This window comes from Triticum urartu, unplaced genomic scaffold, assembly GCF_056163025.1.
Source record: "Triticum urartu cultivar PI428250 unplaced genomic scaffold, HENAU_Tu73 scaffold1, whole genome shotgun sequence".
NCBI classification, from domain to species: domain Eukaryota; kingdom Viridiplantae; phylum Streptophyta; class Magnoliopsida; order Poales; family Poaceae; genus Triticum; species Triticum urartu.
Genome location: NW_028259461.1, coordinates 9,958,587 through 9,966,470, shown reverse-complemented (window position 1 = coordinate 9,966,470; position 7,884 = coordinate 9,958,587).

Below are 7,884 nucleotides of genomic sequence, written 5' to 3'. Positions count from 1 at the left end.
CTTTTCTCTCTTATTGAATTAACTAATTCATTTCCTTTTTACTTTTGGATTTTTTTTGATTTGATTTGGCATTATTCAACAATAAAAAAAGAAAAATTTCGACAAATTCCTTTTTTTTAATTATGTGATAATTATGAGAACCAATCCTACTACTTCTCCTCCCGGGGTTTCCACAATTGAAGAAAAAAGTACAGGTCGTATCGATCAAATTATTGGACCCGTGCTGGATGTCACTTTTCCCCCAGGCAAGTTACCTTATATTTATAACGCTTTGGTAGTCCAGAGTAGAGACACTGCCGATAAGCAAATTAATGTGACTTGTGAGGTACAACAATTATTAGGAAATAATCGAGTTAGAGCTGTAGCTATGAGTGCTACGGACGGGTTGATGAGAGGAATGGAAGTGATTGACACGGGAGCTCCTCTCAGTGTTCCGGTCGGTGGAGCTACTCTCGGACGAATTTTCAACGTTCTTGGGGAGCCTGTTGACAATTTGGGTCCTGTAGATAGTAGTGCAACGTTCCCTATTCATAGATCTGCGCCTGCCTTTATCGAGTTAGATACGAAATTATCCATCTTTGAAACAGGTATTAAGGTCGTCGATCTTTTAGCTCCTTATCGACGTGGAGGAAAAATAGGACTATTTGGGGGGGCTGGAGTAGGTAAAACAGTACTGATCATGGAATTAATCAATAACATTGCTAAAGCTCATGGGGGCGTATCCGTATTCGGTGGAGTAGGGGAACGGACTCGTGAAGGAAATGATCTTTATATGGAAATGAAGGAATCCGGAGTAATTAATGAAAAAAATATTGAGGAATCAAAGGTAGCTCTAGTCTATGGCCAAATGAATGAACCACCGGGAGCTCGTATGAGAGTTGGTTTAACTGCCCTAACTATGGCGGAATATTTCCGAGATGTTAATAAGCAAGACGTGCTTTTATTTATCGATAATATCTTTCGTTTTGTTCAAGCAGGATCAGAGGTATCCGCTTTATTAGGGAGAATGCCCTCCGCAGTGGGTTATCAACCTACTCTTAGTACAGAAATGGGTTCTTTGCAAGAAAGAATTGCTTCTACTAAAAAGGGATCTATAACTTCGATTCAAGCAGTTTATGTACCTGCAGACGATTTGACCGACCCTGCCCCTGCCACAACATTTGCACATTTGGATGCTACTACCGTACTTTCCAGAGGATTAGCTTCCAAGGGTATTTATCCAGCAGTAGATCCTTTAGATTCAACCTCGACTATGTTACAGCCTCGGATCGTTGGCAACGAACATTATGAAACTGCGCAAAGAGTTAAGGAAACTTTACAACGTTACAAAGAACTTCAGGACATTATCGCAATTCTTGGCTTGGATGAATTATCGGAAGAGGATCGTTTAACTGTAGCAAGAGCAAGAAAAATTGAGCGTTTCTTATCACAACCGTTCTTTGTGGCAGAAGTTTTTACTGGTTCTCCAGGAAAGTATGTTGCTCTTGCGGAAACTATTAGGGGATTTCAACTAATCCTTTCCGGAGAATTAGACGGCCTACCTGAACAGGCTTTTTATTTGGTGGGTAACATCGATGAAGCTAGCACGAAAGCTATAACCTTAGAAGAGGAGAACAAATCGAAGAAATGAAATTAAATCTTTATGTACTGACTCCTAAGCGAATTATTTGGGATTGTGAAGTGAAAGAAATCATTTTATCCACTAATAGTGGCCAAATTGGCGTATTACCAAACCACGCCCCCATTAACACAGCAGTAGATATGGGTCCTTTGAGAATACGCCTCCTCAACGACCAATGGTTAACAGCGATTCTGTGGAGCGGTTTTGCGAGAATAGTTAATAATGAGATCATCATTTTAGGAAATGATGCGGAACTGGGTAGTGATATTGATCCGGAAGAAGCTCAAAAGGCACTTGAAATAGCCGAAGCTAACTTGAGTAAAGCTGAGGGTACGAAAGATTTGGTTGAAGCGAAGCTCGCTCTCAGACGAGCTAGGATACGAATCGAGGCTGTCAATTGGATTCCCCCATCCAATTGAAGACAATCCAGTGGTTTATAGTTGATACAAAGAAAAAGGGAAGAGGGGTAGAAAAAGTTATTAGATAGCGAAGCGAAGTAAGTCCAATGCTATCTAGTAATTTTTCTACCTACTTACCTACTATTGGATTTGAACCAATGACTCCCGCCGTATGAAAGCAATACTCTAACCACTGAGTTAAGTAGGCAATTTATCACCACAAAGGAAGACCCATTACTTCGATCGATTATATATTGAATCCCTTTTCTAAGCAATACCGCTCTGTTATTGGTCTGTTATATACTAAATACTAAACTAAATACTAAACAGATACAGATCAAAGGGGTATCCTCTGGCATTAGAAAATATTCATCTTGACAAGAAATTATCTATATGTTAAGATATCTCTGATAAGGGCTATAGCTCAGTTCGGTAGAGCAACTCGTTTACACGTGCGCCAATGCTTTTCAAAGGAGCTTATTATGCAATGAACATAATCGATCTTATTGCAAAATCAATGTCTTACTTCATAGATTCGAGAGAATAGGAGAACAGTAGCCTGACAAACAGTCGGTTCAGTCCGATTCAGGTGCCAATTCAGGTGCCTAATCAAATAGAACCCTTATGGATTTGCTAGTTGATAAGGTAAATATCCAGCCCACTAAATGCTAGGCGTAATGAGGATAAGGGCCTCCAAAAAACTTCTTTTCGTTCTATGAACTTTAAGGTGTATGAAGTCTCATAGTTAACTCTTGCAGTGGAACGATAGAGACTCCATTTCACTTAGGTTGATTTAATTTAGACCGGAGGCAGACCTAAGTCAAGGTAATCCTCCTTTGAAACACTTTGGTATTGCTCCTAGATAGATCATAATACAAAAAATCAATCAGAGCACAGGGAGCCATCTCATTATCTTTCCGTAAAGAAAAACTATGGTGGACTAACTGATCTTTAAATCAGTTTATGAAAGAGCCCAATGCAAAAAAATGCATGTTGGGTCTTTGAAACAGTTCAAATCATTTCGATAATAATCCGTTTGATCTGTTTTACCGAGAAGGTCTACGGTTCGAATCCGTATAGCCCTAATATGCCCTTTTTTAGATTTTAGGATCTCTATCCTATGTTTTCTTTAGTTTAGTATAGTTTTCATTTTCTCATTAGTATTTGTTTATAGACTGGATAGGCGCCTGCGACATAGAATAGAGATAAAAGCATTACCAAAGGCTCATTCATCGAAAATCAAAATCATACAGACAGGAAAAGAAAAACGAATTTCTATCAAATCAATAGAAGAAAGGATCCTTTCCCTGATTTGAATCCCGTCCTCCTTCAAATAGGATATCTCTAGACTTCCCTATAATAACTGCAATGATTTTATCCATTTTGCGAATTCCTACTTTGTTTTAAGTATATTTATTACTTTGTTTATAGATACATTATGTAAATTGATCAACTTTAAATAGAAAAAATAAAGTAAAGAGTAAATAAGAAAACAGAATATTCTGTCTCATAGTTCTGAAATAGAGTTCTTTATTTTTATTTTATAGTATTACTTCTCATTAATTATACTGCATAGATTAGTCCTACTATCTTAATTAGGTTCTAATTTAGTAGTATTCTCATTTTTATTTAATAGTCTCTTATTATTTTATTATTAAATATTAAATAAAGGATAGAGCTATTCTTTTTTCTAGAGATTCTAGAGAAAGCGAGACAAAGTGAAACGAGAAAGTTTTCTTTATATAAGAATTAGATCTACATACACCATATCTAAATAGAATGGAAATCCAAAAGAAAGGGAGTTGGGATTCCATTGGATGAATCTTTAAAGAAGATGCAGCACAGAGGAAACAAAGGCTAAACTTAAACTAAGCGCTTTTGTTTGAACAAAAAAGATTCTTGTTTCACCGAGGAAAAGAGAGAAGTTCTGGATAAATTGACAATGCTGAATTGAATTGACTAATTTAAGTTCCGCCTATTCCACATTAATGGGAGTACATTATGTTTCTGCTTCACGAATATGATATTTTTTGGACATTTCTAATAATAGCAAGCCTTATTCCTATTTTGGCATTTTCGATTTCAGGACTTTTAGCCCCGGTTAGTGAAGGACCAGAGAAGCTTTCTAGTTATGAATCGGGTATAGAACCCATGGGAGGGGCTTGGGTACAATTCCGAATACGCTATTATATGTTTGCGCTCGTTTTTGTTGTTTTTGATGTGGAAACCGTCTTTCTATACCCTTGGGCAATGAGTTTCGACGTATTGGGTGTATCCGTTTTTATCGAAGCTTTGATTTTCGTGCTTATCTTAGTTGTTGGTTTAGTTTATGCATGGCGAAAAGGAGCCTTGGAATGGTCTTAACTGAATATTTAGACAAAAAAAAAGAAGGAAAAGATTCTATTGAGACAGTTATGAATTTGATTGAGTTTCCCTTACTTGACCAAACAAGTTCCAATTCTGTTATTTCAACTACACCAAATGATCTTTCGAATTGGTCAAGACTCTCCAGTTTATGGCCCCTTCTATACGGTACCAGTTGTTGTTTCATTGAATTTGCTTCATTAATAGGCTCACGATTCGACTTTGATCGTTATGGATTGGTACCAAGATCAAGTCCTAGGCAAGCAGACCTAATTTTAACAGCCGGTACGGTAACAATGAAAATGGCTCCCTCTTTAGTGAGATTATACGAGCAAATGCCTGAACCAAAATACGTCATTGCTATGGGAGCCTGTACTATTACAGGGGGAATGTTCAGTACGGATTCCTATAGTACTGTTCGGGGAGTTGATAAGTTAATTCCTGTGGATGTCTACTTGCCGGGCTGCCCACCTAAACCGGAGGCAGTTATAGATGCCCTAACAAAACTTCGTAAGAAGATATCGCGAGAAATAGTTGAGGATCAAACTCTATCTCAAAATAAAAATAGATGTTTTACTACCAGTCACAAGCTTTATGTTAGGCGCAGTACTCATACAGGAACTTATGAGCAAGAATTGCTCTATCAATCACCATCTACATTAGATATATCTTCTGAAACTTTTTTCAAATCCAAAAGTTCAGTACCTTCCTACAAATTAGTGAATTAGGAGAGGGGCTCTTTTGTGTAGAAAAATAAAAAGCAGGGCAATCTTTCAAACTTGCATCCGAAATGTGAAATATTTATACAAAGAGGGAGAGATGAAGACAATGCAGCAGGGTTGGTTATCTAATTGGCTAGTCAAACATGAGGTGGTTCATAGATCTTTGGGCTTTGATCACCGAGGAATAGAGACTTTACAAATAAAAGCAGGGGATTGGGATTCCATTGCTGTCATTTTATATGTATATGGTTACAATTATTTACGCTCCCAATGTGCTTATGATGTAGCACCCGGTGGATCTTTAGCTAGCGTGTATCATCTTACGAGAATACAATATGGTATAGATAATCCAGAAGAAGTCTGCATAAAAGTCTTTGCCCAAAAGGATAATCCTAGAATTCCGTCTGTCTTCTGGATTTGGAGAAGTGCCGATTTTCAAGAACGCGAATCTTATGATATGGTGGGAATCTCTTATGATAATCATCCGCGCCTTAAACGTATCCTAATGCCTGAAAGTTGGATAGGCTGGCCCTTACGTAAGGATTATATAACCCCCAATTTTTATGAAATACAAGATGCTCATTGAATGATAAGAAATTCATGCTCACTTATACAACACAACTCCAGATTTTATTCAAGTCAAGGAATATTTTTAGGTTCTTTTCCTAGATGAAACGGAATACCTATTTATAATTAATTCCTAATTATACAAAAGCATTCCAGATAGACTGAGCAAAAAAAGGGTTTCATTTGGATTCCCCTATTTTGAAAATCGCATATTAATTTCCTTCATATGAACAGAAAAATAGGATGACTCAAAGAAGTTCTCTACCAGGAACTTTGTACCGCGCACATTACTTAGCACAACTAGGAAAATAAGATAAGATAAAGATAAGCAAGACTAAAAAAATATTCGTCGGAATAGCGGAATACAAAATTAAGAAACGCAAAAAAATAAAGGGGAATCTCACCCCCTTCTTTATCATAAAGAAAAGATATATTTTAAAACTTCTTTAAAAAGAAAAAGAAGTGCCTCTATATTTATATTATAGATTTATCCACTTAGATGAATAAATATTATTAATGAATATGTATCACAATCCATCTCGAGGTATTTGGATCAATACCTATTCGGTGGATCTTTTTTTTTTTTTTCTCTGCCAGGAACCAGATTTGAACTGGTGACACGAGGATTTTCAGTCCTCTGCTCTACCAACTGAGCTATCCTGACCTTTTCTTGTGCATCATCCTAGTAGAGTATTTGTATCTATGTCAATTAAAAGGACTAAAAATTAATTAAAGTATTTCAAATTTTAAATTTGAAAATGGGGGGGGTAGTCCTATGCATTGTGCATGGTTTACTTAAATAAAACTTAAAAATAGAGTGAATAACCAAGATTTCTTGCCGATACTCTAATAAAAAAGAAATCTATTCAATGAATAGGATAAGATCCATTGAGTTCTCTTCGCATTCCTTTGTGAAAGAGTAGAATGAGAAAGCTAATGAATCTTAAACCCATTGCATTGATAAAAAGAAAAAAAAGTGCATTGATAAAAAGAAAAAAAAAAAGAGGATAAATAATAATAATATAGTATAGTTAGGGAATAAAAGAGGATTTGGGGATAGAGGGACTTGAACCCTCACAACTTATAAAGTCGACGGATTTTCCTTTTACTAGAAATTTCATTGTTGTCAGTATTGACATGTAGAATGGGACTCTCTCTTTGTCCTCGTCCGATTAATCCACTTTTTAAAGATCTCGAAAACTTTGAATTTTAATTGAAGAATTTGATTATTCAATATTCGATTGGAGTGGATTCACAATAATGAAAAAAAAAAATTATGATATGAGTTTTTTATTTCATAATCATTATCATTTCTAATTTCATTTTTAAAAAAGATAAAGAACCTATATTATAATTAGAATATAATATGAGTTCTGTGATTAATCGTTTGCTATGTCAGTATCTATACGTGTTTATTAAATGTATAAGGTATAAAACCCCTCTTTCTCTAATTTAGAACTAGAAGGAATTCCACTAACAACACAACGTAATTAACTCGATTCGTTAGAACAGCTTCCATTGAGTCTCTGCACCTATCCTTTTCCTTTGTATTCTAGTTCGAGAACCCCTTGTTTTCTCAAAACACGGATTTGGCTCAGGATTGCCCTTTTTTAATTCCAGGGTTTCTCTGAATTTGGAAGTTACCACTTAGCAGGTTTCCATACCAAGGCTCAATACAATCAAGTCCGTAGCGTCTACCGATTTCGCCATATCCCCATTTCCCTCTTCTTTGAGACCAGGATTCCTTGTGTAATTTCATCCATCTCTTAGTTTTTTTTTTGAATCATTGAGTTCATCACTCAACGTAGTCTAGCAGTTCAGTTCGACTCTATTTGAGAGACCTCGCTTGCTTATTGCAATTCAGAATTGAATTGATTCTATCCTTGATGTATTTGCAATTCAATCCGAATCAATATATCCAAAAGTTTTTATCTCCCCCACCTCCCGTCTTACTTTTTTATAGTATTCAAAATTATACTATAACGCTTGATATTTATTCTTTTTTTCTAATCAGAATTAGCAATTTTATTTACTCTGACTCTATGTTCCCCTTAGTGAAATATTAATCCTCAAATTATTAACAAATAATAAAGTCTATAATGATCGAATGAAAATACCAATAAATTCTATAATTTTATTTTTTAATATCCTATAGTTAAGCATATCAAGCTAACTTTATCTTTAAGAAGTTTTAGTATTTTTTTATTTTTAT